General features: G+C 34.4%; 1 long non-coding RNA gene across 1 annotated transcript; it reads right to left on the bottom strand.

Annotated features, from left to right (window-relative positions):
* Nucleotides 1-9,660: 9,660 nt before the first annotated feature.
* On the bottom strand, nucleotides 9,661-11,381 carry LOC128194085 (uncharacterized). The gene is made up of 3 exons (XR_008245388.1): nucleotides 10,779-11,381; nucleotides 10,482-10,578; nucleotides 9,661-10,391 (listed from the first exon to the last, which is right to left on the bottom strand). It is a non-coding gene; the product is annotated as an uncharacterized LOC128194085 (long non-coding RNA).
* Between the last annotated feature and the right edge of the window lie 453 nt (nucleotides 11,382-11,834).

Genomic DNA, 11,834 nt, shown 5'->3' with positions numbered 1-11,834 from the left:
AAGCTTCATAACTACAAATGTAGTGAAAATAGTAAAATAATTTGCTTCACATGCTTTGTTAGAGCCAAAAGAAATTATCTATAATAATAGTTTGAAGGGGAGATTATGTATGACCTTTTTAGATGCTCTGTTAGAGCCAAGAGAAGAAATGCTTTGGAATATCCATTGACTTGCTATCTTCATTGTTTAGTAAAGAGGTTTACTTCCGGTTGGTTAAGAGCACCAAGGTGTATTCTTTTTTTTGTTTTTCTTTGTTGGTTCCTTCACCATTCTCGTTGTTCCTTTTTTTTTCACGTTCTTTCTCGCCTCTATGCGTCTTTTCTTTGCTGCTTTACTTTGTTGGTTCCCTCACCACTCTCGCTCTTAGTTTTCTTTTCTCTTTCTCGCCTTTGTGTGTATAGAAGGTGTTGTTCAAATGCTTTTTCCATTATTGTCCATGTACCTATACTATGTGTCAGCTTTTGCAATTTTGCAAATTTTTTTTATTCTCTATTGCTGCATGTCATGTATTGTATGCATAAAAGTCATTATTAGAATAATTTTTATTATTGATTTTAACGTGTAGAGGATTGTTGGCAAGAGTCTAATATGTTCTCTCAATTCCTCAGTTTGAGTACTAATGTGGTTTTGATATTTTGGTATTATATTTGTTCTCATGTAAGAGGTCGTGTAGGTAAAATAACCTTAATAATGTAGCCTCTAAAATGTATGTTATTGATGTGTTTCTTTCTTAACTTTGTAGGAACTAGTAAAAAAACAGTCTTTTGACATGCCTAATACGCCTTGGTTTTTACAAAACCGAAGTATATTAAAACGCGGTGCATTTTTGTAATTAAGGTGAATTTATATGCCTCGGTTTACTTGGAGCTGAAGTCTATGCACTTTACTGCCTCTATTATTTACGAAACCGAAGCATAAAACCCTCTGAATTTTTTTAGCTCTTTTTAGCATCGATTAGTCGATGAACCGAGTTAGTAGTGTTATTACTGTCTCAGTTATTTGTTGAACCGAGGTAGTAGCTCGTTCAAATTTCTGAAACCCTACATAGTTTTCTTCTTCCCTAGCGCGCGCCTCCTCGTTCGTCTTCTTCCCTTGCGACCTCCACCGCCATTAGGCGAACCTCCACCACCAAACGCATAGCCCTCGCGTCCTCCATTTCTCTTGCGCAAAGAAATCTCCACTTCACGGTCTGGTTTCTCTCGCAGGTTGCTTGCTGCGTCCACCGTTGAGCCGCCATAGTTCGTTCACCACTAACGCCTCCATTGTCTCCAGTGAAAGTTGGGTGGCTCGTCGAATTCCTGTTAGGGTTCGTCTAGGGTTTCTGACGAGCCCAGGAGAAACGGTTCCTTTGGGGATAGGGATTCCAATCGCCTGTTCGCGCTGACGAGACTGATAATTGGGCGGCGGCAAAGAAACCTTCGGGAGGGTTTGAGAGGAGGGAGAGGGATAGAGGAGGGTTCTTCGAGTTGCAGTTGCGCGCTAACAAATCAAAGAGTTGGGTTTCAAATAAGAGCTTTGTGTCGTCGGAGCGGCGATTCGCCTCCAACAATGGAGGTTTTGAGAGAGAGAGGAATGTTATTGGGTTTGGCTCCAACGGCGGTGTTGATTCAAATGACTGGAACAAGAAGAAGAGCGAATCCAACGTTAGTAGCTAGAGTGTTGGTGCTGGTGGAGGAAGTCCAAGGCTTGTTCTGCAACATTGGTCTCTGTCGGTGTCCAATGAAGGGGGGATGGGAATGTGGAGAACACTACAGGAAAGCGTTATTTTCCGAAGGAATAATACCGACGGCCTCTTGGGCCTTCGGTAAAGTTGATTTACCGAAGGATGTACCGACGGTCATGTAAGTGGTTGATTACCGAAGGGTTTTTAAGTTTACTGAAGGCCCCATAGGCCGTCGGTATATTGATCGACCTAATGAAATGAAAATTTGGGATTTCCCTCTCCCATTCTCCAAATTTTAGTTTCCACATAAGCTTTCCCCCAATTTTTTGTCTCTCACCTTTGAACCCCCAAGCACCTTCGTCTTTCGTTTTGAAACCAAAATAACACCTTTTTTGCTGTAATTGTTGTGTCGACGTTAGGATAGGGCCGGTGAGGAGGGTGGTGGTTGAGGGAGTACATTATTCCGAGGGGGCTGTTCGAAGGTGGTGGTCGCGGCGTGACGATGGTGTTGTGGCGACCTCAGGACAGTGTGCTCAGAACTTGAAGGAACTAGGTTGAGGGACTTCGTTGGAGGGGCCGTTGTGGTCTTGTGTGGCTGTCGTGCTATACAAAGGTTGCAATCGTCATGGGCTTTCTTGGTTGAGGTAAGTTGTGCATTTAATAATTCATTATGAGTTACAATGTTCTTGAATCTGTTTGATTTTCTTGTGGCAGTAGTGTATGATGTTGTTTGATTGAGAAAGTTTATTGGTCTGTTGCCTTTGCTTTTAATGCGTGCAACTGTGTGGTCTAACTACGCAAAACTTCAACTTCGAAGTGAACCTTTCAACCTCTAACTTCCCCTTGACCTGCTTCCAATCAACGTAATGTTATATATTGTAAATGTTTGATACTATAACTTTCCTAATCAGAAGTAATTTCTAGGTTTCTGACCTGATAACCTCTAGATGCACCAAATTGTATGAATTCCATGATGATGAAATAACCACCAGTAGGTAGCGGTCCAAACTACAACTCCTAGCAGCAAGTCACCTTATATGGCTTAGGTACACAAATAGTCTCGGTTTCATACATAGCTCCTAAACCAAGAGCCTCTGCTTCAAACATGGATGGTCCAATAGTCCTGATATAGAGTTTGAACTTTCAACCACATAGAACTTGTCATATATAAGAAGCAAAGGAATGAAGCTTTAAAAAACATTGAAATCCACCTGCGACACTCAGGTTTACATGTGTTAAAATTTTATGATCAAAAATTGAAAAGGAGGGAAGGAGATAGTAACACTAACCAATATATAAAGTTTTCTAAATCTGGTTGTGATGAAATATGCTAATTATGTAACATTGGAAGTGTGTGTCACATGAAGGCTTTGATGAAAAACCACAAAGTTTGATGGTCAAAACTCTTTCAATCTTTCCACTGCTTCCAAACCCCTTATTTCATTTGTTGTTGTTAGCACCACTACAATTCCATTCAAAGCCAATTTCTTGCATATTCCAAACAAGTATCTTAGAATGAAGAGTGTTATAAAATCAATAAAATGATTTCCTTTTAAAAGAATTGTATGGGTGCAGAGCTTATGTTATTTTTAATTATTTAAAAGTGTTTATTAGAAATGAAGTTTGATATTGATTGAATGGTTTAAAGTGTACTTAGTAGGACTTGTAGGTTACAAATTATAGGTCTAAGTCTAAGTCCAACCACCATAAAAAAAAATAGTCATATTAACCACTTATATCGAGCAATCCGTTTAATCGGTTTGATCTAAAATCAAGGGGTTTGAGACGTTGAAGCCCACTTAGAGATGACAGAAAATCATTGGAGAAACTGTTTGAAGTCAGCTTTAGGACTTGTAAATTGGGTGGCCACGTAAATCCATCCTTCTGTAATAGAAACAAAATTGACAACATCTAATTATGAGTGTACACACTAAATAAGGAGTATGCATATTTGCATTGATTCGAATCTACTTCGGTAAAATAAAGAATAAGCACAACTAACCTAAATGCCAAAAAATAGTCTCATTCAACTGGTTCCCCTCCATCTGAAGAATCTCCAGAGACGTTATCTTTGATATATCTAGTAATATACATACTCATTACACTCATATATTTTCAACCAAAAAGCATGATGAAGATTTGAAATGTAGGAAGTCTAACATACTAAGAATTGATCTTGGAGTCAATTCACTATATCCTAAATTTAAAGACTTTAGAGATGAAAGTCCACTAATAATGCAATATCAGTGTCATTGAAGTTGTTGTAAGACAAGTCAAGGACCTCAAGATTCTTCAACATAGAGCATAAACCTGCAAGGTAAAGTGTCTTACATTACATACTTATATATATATATATATATATATATATATATATATATATATATATATATATATATATATATATATATATATATATATATATATATATATATATATATATATATATTATCCTGAAGCTTATCAGTATCCTTAGCTTTACAAATGAAATGGGAAAATTATTCCACCTTGGATATGATTATGAAAGTCAAATTCATTGCCAGACAAATAGAGTTCTACCAGAGACGTGAATCCCTCGAGAGATGGAAAAATGTCATTAGTCAAATAGTTCCAACTTATGTCAAGGACTTCTAATCTAAGCAACTTTGATGACAGAATTTCAAAATCTAAAGGAATGCACATGTGTTAGTACTCAAAGGTAGTAGAAGAAGCCAACCAATTTTGAAGTAAAAATTAAAAAGATGCTTATCACACATCATTATCATTATAATATATATCCTTACCGTTGAATACATTGAACCTGTTGTGTGATAAATACCTGTTGGATGATAAATATAAAGACTTGATAGATGGAAGGAAATTCAAACAAACTAGGATAACAGTGAAACTATCCAGCTCTCTCTTCACACTGAAGTCAAGGACTTCCAAATTTTCCAACCCTGCAAACATTGAAACAACACAGAAACACATAGAATCAACAATTGATAGTGGCAGTTCCCGTAAATACAGAAAATTTCACTAATAATTGTTGCAGAATGGAGAAACAGCAGAGTCAAGGCTGGGTGGTTCAATTAAATGCATAAGAAGGTCCTAATCAACTAGACCTAGCTGCAGACTATCAACTAGGAGATATGAAGTGACCTAAAACCACTCATAGACTAAAGCACGGTGCAAAGCTCTACAAAAAAACAGAAACAATGATAAAACTAGCAAAATGATCAATTGAACTACTCTTTTTGACATTCAGTGATAATTTCTGATTGTTAGCACTTCAAACATGTATGAATGTATCAAATACACTTGTCTCAAGCATTACAATTAATAAATTTTTGCCAAAAAGAGTGTGCTCAGGAAGAAACCATTAGAGTAAATCCCTTTTACCACTTGTATAATTTTTCTTTTTCACATGTTTCAATTCAAATCACAACCTAGCTTTTATTACAACCCAAACCAATTACAAATGCACAAATTCAAAAGTCAGAGTTGGATTCAACTTTGCACTAGAAAAAATGAGCTGTAAATTGAGGTTTTGAGTTGTGAAATTGCACAACAGTGGTTATAAGTCAAATTAGAATTTTAGAACAACTTTAAATCATCAAAACAAAGTCTTTTGAGCTATTATTTGGCATAGAAATAGTAGATTCCAAAATTTGACCTTATAACAGCTAATAATGTAGCAAATTAAACAACTACACACCTCATTCTAAGTTATAATGATTCAAACAGGTAGCTATAAATGCAAATGACTATAGAAAGTGTAAATACACTAAACTAAGCTTGAAAACAACAACTACGCATGATCAAAGTCGAACTGGACATTGCAAGGACATTTAACACGGTGAAAACCATCACTTTTTGAGTTAAAATAGAAGTGGAGTAGTGATTTTGAGTTGCAAGCTGTTTATAACTCATTTTAGAGTTTAAAGACAATTAAAATCATCAAATAAAGTTACCTGAACATTCAGTTGTGTGTTTAAATCATCGAGGTATGTTCTCTGTGTCTGTCTAAGCCTTATATTTATTTTTACAATTAGATTCGATGAAGCGATTCTCCTAGATGTGCAGAATAGTTTACCACTGTCAGGAATTTATTTTTGATTATGCTTATATGATGGAACCACTGTTAATAAATTGAAGTTAAAGAGGAACATTTTATATTTTATTGTGTGCGTTTTCTGCCTTAAATAAGCATGGATAAGAGTAATAATTTGTTAATTGTATTATAAGATAAGCATAGGTAGGGTAGTATTCTTCTACCTGATTCCTCTTTGGCAGATGTCGATTAGAACAAAGTTGGTCTTCCAATGAAACTTGTTTTTGTCTCAATTCTCCTCAATTATTCACGTTGTTGGCTGGGCTAGTGAGTCGTCCTTCCTTCTCTAAATATTTATTTTAAGACTTCAAACTAACCAATGTTGGTCATCCCTCTAGTCACGGTGTTGGCTTGGCCTTCATTATTCCTTATAATCAATATTTTTTTTATGACTAATCCATGATTATAGTTGGCACCAAAGACACCTTTGCTCATTAAATTGTATTCCAATCTGATGAGGGTGAATGAAGCCAAAAAAGATTTATGAGATTTGAATCAGAAATTACAAAGCTTTAGTAGCCGAAAGTGAAATTGTTGTATTAAAATCCTTCTTCTCTTTTAGTGTGGATTTTTCATGGTTTTCCTTAATGAGCACACTTGTTTTCGGCCTTGAGATGCAAAGCTATTACCCTCAGTCATTTTAAATCCATGAAGAACATAATAGCTCATGAAATTAGTAGCTTAATCCAATGTAAACTAGAACAAGGACCCGCTGAACGTTTTAGTATTGCAACATTTGAATCTGGTTTTGATTTTTAATAATCTGATATATGCAAAGGAATTTTTGTTTGGACTGTCTCCTACATGAGCTTTGAGGTCATGAGTTACTCTTCCTTGTAGTATAATTGCACAAGAGTTGTAACCGGGATAGTTATGTTCCTTCTTTGATAGCCAACCTATTACATTCAAATTATAACCTTCTTTATTGGTTTGGAACTAGAACAATGATAATGTAACCGTAAAGGTTTACCTTTGGCCAAAATACTTAACATATTGATGTGCAAACATATTTAAGGCTGTATGCCCTCTATGTGTAGAGTCGTCATTGTTATCATATCTCCTCCCTATTGATTACGTTTCCAGAGTACTAAGTCTTTTGTTGGTATGATTTAGATTCTGAAATCTAATTAGAAATCTTTAAATAAACCGTGAAAATATTTATATCAATAAGTTGATGTTAAAAAGTGAAAAATGCTATACATAATGTATTAAAAATGAAATAATGAGGTGTGGTTAGAGTAAATAATGAGAAAATGCAGTATAGGTTAAAGAGCAAAAGAGCAAATGACTTAATGTCTCTGAATTGGAAGTTATATGATTAAGTAAATGATTCATGGATAAAATATTAGAGGAAAGACCATCTTATCCTTATTTTGTTATTTGTCTTCAACAAATTATTAAAGTGTTTTATTTAATTAAAGGGCTTGATTAATTAGTTAACAATACAACATACTAGGAGCTAAATTCGAGACCTTTCAAAGAGTAGCTAAACTAGTTTTATTATCATTTAAAATGGTGGACTACAAGTCTCATTATGTTGGTGTAGAAATCTCTGCATATGACAGTCAAGTAATATTAGCCACCATGGAATCTGAATATATATATATATATATATATATATATATATATATATATATATATATATATATATATATATATATATATAATATGAAGTTGTAATTGTGTATGATGAAGAAGTAAGTAGCTTTGTTTATAATCTGACCGTGAGTGGACAATAGGGTGTTTAGGTTTAGGATGGATATAGGGTGTTTGATGATTAATCTTTTGTTGTTGTTGCGTTTTGCTAATTAAAATTTTTCATTATTGTACAAGGTTTTGGGGTTTCAATTAGGAGCACATAACGTTTGGAAGCTTCAAACATAGTGGGTTAAAGTTAGTTGCAAAAATGTCATTGTTTAAGGGCTACGCTCAAGTGTCGAAGACTTCATCATTTCCAGGTACGTAAATGATGTCTTATTTTGTTTGCCTTGCTTTATTTTGGTCCTGATTGATCTGTCTAAAAGCCTATAGCCATGCAACAATTTGATAAATAAACATGCTGGCCCCTCCTTATGGTAAATAAAATTTTCTTTGCCTTTTATCTCTCTTTCTCTTTCGCCTTTTGTCTTCTCTCTGTTATGTTGTCTGTGTTGCATATTGTTCTTATATATGATCTCCACACCTTGTTCCCCACCCTTCAACCGAAATTCCCTCTTGGAAAAAGACCATGACAACACCCTTGAAAATTTCTTTCAATACAGGGTAAGACCTAAAATGAGTAACCATAAGGATGAAGTAGAGTACAAGGACAAACCAACATGCATATATGTTGGTTATACACTATCTTGAATCCCCCAAGTTGCCAAACTAGAAGACGGAACCAAAGTTATAACTTTGGCCTTCAACATGTTAAAAGATACGTCTCTTAAAGTCTCCAACAACCTCTACATGAATTTGGACTTTAATTGTGAAAGTGAACTCTAAAGTCAAAGTTCAACATATGATACAAATTGATGATACAAAGTTCAACAAGTGTTTCTTGGCTGTTTCAGTGTTTAAACACATCCAAATTGATGATACAAAGTTGCTCAAAACATCAAATTATGTGTGCAAACGTGTTTGTGCAAAATCACCCTTTAAACCACCAAATTTTGCCTAAAAATGGAAGTAGAACACTGATTTTCTGGTGTAGTCTTTATCTTTATTGTTTAAGTGATTGCACACCTTCAAATTGATGATATAAACTTGCTTGAAGCATCACTTTAGCTGTTGAAACACTTCCAAGCATTTTTGGCCTTGAAACCACCATTTTCAAAGTCATTTTCTGGTGCAGTGTGCATTTCATGTGCTGTTTGAAATTTGTCAAACTTTATTCTTTATTTCTGGATTAGCAAAAGCTGGTATGATGTTTCCAGATGGAATTATATGATCGAAAACAGTATAGAACATCCATAAAGAAGTTTAACTACAAACTCATACTACAAAAACAACCTAGAACTCAAAACATGACACCTTAGAACCTAAAAAGTGTACTAAATAGGTGACAATTTCGAAATTCACCTAAACAAACTTAAGAATGTGTAATGTTCTTATCCTAACAAGTTCAAAGTACTTAAATAAAGTTAAGAAATATGTCAAATTGGATCAAGTACCAAAATCTCAAAATTTGGCTACTTAGACCTAAAAAGTGTACTAAGTATGCTACAAAATGGGAATTGACCTAAACTAACCTAAGACTGTGTATTCTACACATCCTAACAATTCTAAAGTTGTTAAGGAAGCTAAGAAACATGACAGAAGATGACCTAGCTATATGTCAAAGTTTGCATACTTGGCACCTAAAAAGTAGATGAAATAGCTAAAAATCACTACTCAAACCTCTAAAAAATTGTACTACAATTGCAAACTGCACTAAAGTAGGAAAATATACAAGTAAACTATCCTAACAAGTTAAGAATGGTAGAACCTAGCTAATTAAGAACTCACACTTCAAAAAAAAAACTAAAACTCTAAATTTTACAACTTAGAAACCTAAAAGTAGTACCTAAAATACACTAAAAGTGCAAAGAATGCAAAGTCTATTAAAGTACTCACCAAAATAGTAAACTAACTATCTGCACCACTTTTAAAAGATAAAAGAAAGATAAAAATGAAGTCTCAATTGAAAAATAAAAAGAAAAACAGAATTTGAGTATTGAACACCTATAAATAGACCAAAGTAGGTGAGAATTTTATTTCCTTGCAGAAATTTGTTATCAAACCTACATTTAGACCATGAGTGAATGTTCATGTATATGTTGTATGTTGATATATATATATATATATATATATATATATATATATATATATATATATATATTGTATGTTCATTTATTAGGCTACAACTTGATTAAGTTAAGTAGTCTTTTGAAGTCCTATCGTACTACACACATTCTCAATGGAATGAGAAGGGTGAAAGTACCTTAAACACTTACAATGTACAAAATATGTGGAAGTACTCTATAAAAGAGAACTTCAGTAATGTTAGAAAATTGACTCCCCCAAATTTAATACACAACCACTTAGGATGTCAAAGACGGTTCAATACTGAGGACTTGTCTTTGCATGCCCTTATTGAATGCCTATGACAATAGTGTTGAAATTGCCTTCCATGTTCGACTTGAGTAGTAATAGGTTTATTACTTATGTCACATGGAGTGTTGTTGTTTTGGCTAAGTTTTGATTTCTTTGGCTTGTCACAGAACATGGCCCATTTTCCCAATCATCGTGGATGGACGTACGACCGTTGTTATAGTGGAAGGAGAGGTTTGAAGGAATCTTTTGTCCTTGGAGTTGAAGAGTTTGTGGAGACGGCCCGACGATGTCAATATTATGCCCTTGATGGAGGAATTCGATGTCCATGCATCAAGTGCGAATGTACAAGGATTCTGAAAGATGAAGTGGTCAAACTTCACCTTTACCAAAAAGGGTTCATGCCTAATTACACGGTTTTGACATATCATGGTGAAGAAATTCCATCGACCTCCACTGCAGCTGAAAAGCGGCTTGCATCAAGTTCGAATACTATTGTACATACATCTGAGATAGATCAATTTTCCTATATGCAAGAGATGGTCGACAATGCTCTTCGTCGTCATGCTGAACAAGAAGCAAACGATAGTCATGATGAAGAGTCTCCAAATGAAACCACTCAGAGGTTTTGCAATTTACTGATAGAGGCAAATCTACCTGTATTTGAAGGTTCATCTGAGTCAAAATTGTCAGTGTGCATTAGACTCATGGCTGGCAAATATAATTGGAACGTTCCCATTCAAGCAGTGGACTTCTATACAAAATTGATGTTAGATTTGACACCACCAAACAATTTTATGCCAAAGAATTATTACCAAGCAAAAAAATGTGTTTCAAAGTTGGGATTGGAAGTCAAGAAGATTGATTGTTGTGTTAATAGATGTATGTTATTCTATGACAATGACAGTGGCAAAAATGATGCATTGTTGGTTGAATGCAAGTTTTGTGGCTCACCTCGATATCATACGATGCATGCTGGACGGAGGCAAAGAAAACCAATTCCCTTAAAGTCCATGTTCTACTTGCCTATAATACCAAGATTGCAAATAATGTTTACTTCAATGCAAACATCAGAACACATGACATGGCACGATGGTAACAAAACTGAAGGATTTTTGCGTCATCCTTCTGATGGTGAAGCTTGGAAGCACTTCAATCGTAAACATCCATCCTTTGCTAGTGAACCGCGTAATGTCAGACTTGGTCTATGCTCTGATGGGTTTACCCCGTACATTCAGGCGTCTGCATCACCATATTCATGCTGGCCCATGATAGTTACTGGTAACGACTGTCGCGGTCATACAAATTTGATTGCAATTAAAGAATGCAGTATAGCTAGGATGTGACTCCTAGGTCGTCTCACAAGGACCAAATTTGGTTCAGTTTCGGATCAAACACGAAGTGGGGGGGTTGTTATGAAAATTTGGTTTTTGGTACGGAAAAATTAAATTAAAACTGGAAATTAAATAAAGCAGAAATAAAAACACTGAAATAAATTTTAAAGACTGTAAAAACTGAAAGGTAAAAGACGGTAAAAATAGAAAACATAAAATTCATCAAGATTTGAAATTAAAACATGGGAAAATTAAACATATAGAAAACGTAAAACATTAAACGCAAAAATAAAAGCATCAGTAAAAACATACCGTAAAAATAAAACTAAAATGGTAAAAATGAATTTAAAACAGTAAAACAAATTTAAAACAGTAAAAACGAAATTGATACAGTAAAAATGAAAATACAGTAACATAAAACAGTGAAAATAAATCTGGAACAGTAAAAACGAAAATACAGAAAAACACAAAATACAGAAAACAATAAATACAGAAAACGGTAAAAACAGAAAACAGTAAATTTTGGAAAATAAAATTACAACAGTAATTAATAATAGAAAAATAATAATTACAGAATTGTAGAATCTAAATAATAGTAATACAGAAACAGTAAAAACGAAATACAGAAATACAGTAAAACAGTAAAATACGAAAAACAGTAAATTGTAAAATACAG

The sequence above is a fragment of the Vigna angularis genome, chromosome 9 (assembly GCF_016808095.1).
Source record: "Vigna angularis cultivar LongXiaoDou No.4 chromosome 9, ASM1680809v1, whole genome shotgun sequence".
Classification (NCBI taxonomy): domain Eukaryota; kingdom Viridiplantae; phylum Streptophyta; class Magnoliopsida; order Fabales; family Fabaceae; genus Vigna; species Vigna angularis.
This window is presented reverse-complemented; position numbering and strand designations above follow the sequence as displayed.